Here is a 4,107-nt window from a genome sequence, read left to right as displayed (position 1 = left end):
GTTTGTAATCAATTTCATATAGAATCAGTTAAACTCTGGTTAGTAATTCTGCCTTCGCATTTACTGCACCATCGGTTATCAGGTCTCAGATCTCTGCAAACTAGACTTTGATGATTTATACTGACTTTATACACTGTTCAATAATGGAAATTCTTAAAAGCAACTAACCCTGAATCAAGTTCAGCTACATCTCCCTCTCGAGTTCAAAAAGGTCATTTTCTAGCTGTAATTTTCATGGGTATAATTCTAATTAGGATATAGTCGAAACTTTGAATAAATATTTCAGCTCAAAGAAACATTTCTGATTTTTCTCATTTCAGATTTAATGACACACGACGGATTCACAATGCTTTCATCAATGGTTATAAAATGTGTATAGAGAATAAATCCTCTATCGAATCACTCATAGTGTGCGTGTATAGTGCGTGTGCGTGCGTGTGCGTGGTGTAAATACATGTAATCACGCAGTAAGATCAAGTGAAAGAAAACCCTTGAGGGCTGACCACCAGTGGGTAAAACATTAATCATTATTTTACCTTCTCGCATCGCATATATCAACATGATAAATGAAGTAAAAGATGCATTTCCGGTTAAGTGGCTATCTTCACTAGTTAATAGAAATATCATTGTGTTTCGAGCCTGATGGCAAAACGTATTATTCATCAGAGAAATGGGTGTCGGGTTGGGATGTCAACGCGGTTTTCACTGATATGAATGATAGGAGAGAGAGAGAGAGGATGGAGAGATTCCGCTGCCGTCATCGTGATAAAAAACATCGTTTATTTCTCCAGCCACGCTGATACTTGCTGATACTCGCTGATACTTGCTGATACCCGTCTCTCTCGATCGGTCGCCGCTTTAGACCTTTCTTTGTTTGTTGCTAATGATTGGTGGAAGTCGAGCGTGAAGTGAAGAAAATGTATCATCGTTTATCATCATAGAATTATATACAGTAGCGAGACCAGTGGACACTGCGGTCACTGTGAGACCAGTGGACACCGCGGTCACTGTGAGACCAGTGGACACTGCGGTCACTGTGAGACCAGTGGACACTGCGGTTACTGTGAAACCAGTGGACACTGCGGTTACTGTGAGACCAGTGGACACTGCGGTCACTGTGAGACCAGTGGACACCGCGGTCACTGTGTGACCATTTGACACTGCGGTCACTGTGAGACCAGTGGACACCGCGGTCACTGTGAGACCAGTGGACACTGCGGTCACTGTGAGACCAGTGGACACCGCGGTTACTGTGAGACCAGTGGACACTGCGGTCACTGTGAGACCAGTGGACACTGCGGTCACTGTGAGACCAGTGGACACCGCGGTCACTGTGAGACCAGTGGACACTGCGGTCACTGTGAGACCAGTGGACACTGCGGTCACTGTGAGACCAGTGGACGTGGAGGCACGTGGAGGCAGATATTGTTTGGAGTTTGTCTCTGATCTCTCCCTTCTTCCAGTCCTGACAGTGACAGAGTTGTAGTTCTTCTCTTAGTTATCCACCCCGACAATTGATGGTTTGAAATCTGACAGTGACACAGTTAATTTTCTGTGATAGTCATTGAGACAGTGTGTGGTGAGATATTCAGATTGATATCTGATTGCGGTTGAATATGGATGAGCGGTGAGTTTAGATTGATGGTCGCTTGAACGATCCATCTTACACAATGTCTCCCTCTCCCTCTCCTGCCTCTCCCTGTCTCTCTCTCCCTCTCCCTCTCCCTCCATCTTTGCCTCTCCCCTCCACACGTAGCAAGTATATTTGTTGATTAATTAATAATGTCCCGTGTCAAACCATCATCCAATAATAAGATCACAATGAAAAGAGAGAGGAGAGAGAGAGAGAGAGAGAGAGAGAGGAGAGAGAGAGAGGAGGGAGGAGAGAGCATCTACAAATGTATAATAACAGTCAGTCAGAGTCAGAGTCTGATCCATTCATCACTGAGACTTGTAATAAACTCATGGTTAACACGAACACCTCATATCCTCAGGTCCATTCAACGCACAACAGTCCTATTCGAATCTTCATTCGCTGTTGATGAGTTCGTCTTTTCAGGGTTAATTTAGAATCTACGGTCGCGCGTCACCAATTAAGTCATCCCTCGTCGGTAAATGCGACATTAAGTCAAGTAGATGACGATAAAGGAGTTTTTACCCCCTGATGAAGATTGTATTCACCTCGCTATAATACAGCGCATACAACGCCGTAAATGCGTGAAAGATGTTAGATTTGTAAAGATACATTATCAATAATGAATTCTAACCGGATCTTTGTAGCAGTTATCGACAGAAAGGTCAAACTCGACACTGAAATGATGGCTACAATTATTATTAGACGGACGGTAAAGAATAATGATAATTATAATAATCATATAATAATGTGAGTAGCTTCATTCATCCTTCAGGGGGAGCTTTCGATTAACAGCGGTTAAAATGTGAGCTTAAATTTATAAATGTGTTAAAGGTGTAAATGAAGAGAAATATCGCTAGGATGTTATAAAGGAAGGTTTAAAGGAAGTTAAAGGAGGATTAAAGGGATTTAAAGGAAGGTGATGATGATCACTTTCAATTAACACGTTGCTTTGATATAATACTCTAAACTTAAAGTGATAAAAGGGAAACTACGTCAACGAAACGATTAGCGCTGTCTAGGGCTGTTCGAGTATTTTCTGAAAGTAGGTTAACATAATCTATTCTTTTCAACAAAGCGGCCCGGTACCTCAGGACCCAGCTGACACAGTTGTTGCTTGACTTAAATATGAAATTAGTTTGTTTCATGTTTTAACTTAAAAGTCAACTGATTTAAAGCGATAATAACAGATCTGGATTCAGGGGCCAGTTCCATAACTTAAGACCAGTCTAAGATCAACTAATGTTCTATAGCTTAACTAACAACTCAGAAACGAGTCTTACCAGCAGTGGTTGTCGGTAAGTTTAAACTCTACACAATTAGAATTAGTAATGTTTTAACTATGCAGTCAACTGTTCACTATACAGTCAACTGTTCACGAATTGAATGATGATATTCTAATTGTCAGTAATCTAATTCAGATGAAAGTTTTGATGATCCCTGATGAGGTGCAATATAAATGAGTGTACTGACACGTGACACGTGGACAGACGACTGCAACAACACTATCCGCGGCAAGCGAGGACCGGTCTATGAACGCATGAAGCAATAACCATTAATACTCTAGAAAGAAGATTGGAAATTCAGACAATTGGAACGATCTCTCCGGCCCGGAAACATGGCCATTACGAGAGTTTTCAGTTTATTGGCTCTTATTCAATTGAAGTCATCAAGGTATTGATGCGTTGTATGAAGTTTTGATTAGTGGTAGTGAAGAGATTCAGAGTGATGCGGTTTGATGGTACTCGATGAGTTTATCGTTAAGGCCTCACACGTGAACCGTACAGGAAATGAGGAATCCTAGCCCTCACCCGAACGACGCGACGGGTAAACACAAAATATGAATTAATCACATTTCGACAATTGACGAAGCTTTGATTTGTGTCGGTAAAGACTCGCATTTATTAAAGACTCATTTATACAATTACATCAGTATTTATTGGATTCGAGCGACGTGCGCATGCGTCGTTCTGCTGTATCTATCTTCTAGATAAATCTATATAAATACACAAATATATAATAAACAATTTATTGATTTATTCCGTCAACGCTTCTATGAGGGTTTACTGTTGGTCATCTTTCCAATAAGTTTTACGTTAAAAAAAAGAAAAAGTCCTCCCATTATCACTTCCACTCACATCAGATTAACCCGTAAAATGCTATCAAATGAGGGTTATTTTCCAATATGGTCGTCTAAGGGAGCTAGAGGGAGCTAGAGGGGGGAGGGGCGTTCCTCCACGTACCATGGAAATGGTTGGAGAGTAATAAAATTATCTATCTTATCTATCTTATCTACATCGGACATTAGAAACTTTCGTAGTTTGTCAATCTAAGATCTGTCGATAGATTGATATCATCAAAAATACATATTTTTGATATTATGTGGATGAATAGATGTGGATGGATACGTATCGTGTGGATAGATACATGTATCGTGTGGATTAGATACGTAGGTTCAGCAGAGCTGCATCACG

The sequence above is a fragment of the Tubulanus polymorphus genome, chromosome 7 (genome assembly GCF_964204645.1).
Source record: "Tubulanus polymorphus chromosome 7, tnTubPoly1.2, whole genome shotgun sequence".
Classification (NCBI taxonomy): Eukaryota; Metazoa; Nemertea; class Palaeonemertea; order Tubulaniformes; family Tubulanidae; genus Tubulanus; species Tubulanus polymorphus.
The sequence above is the reverse complement of the archived record's forward strand: the minus strand, read 5'-3'. Positions refer to the sequence as shown.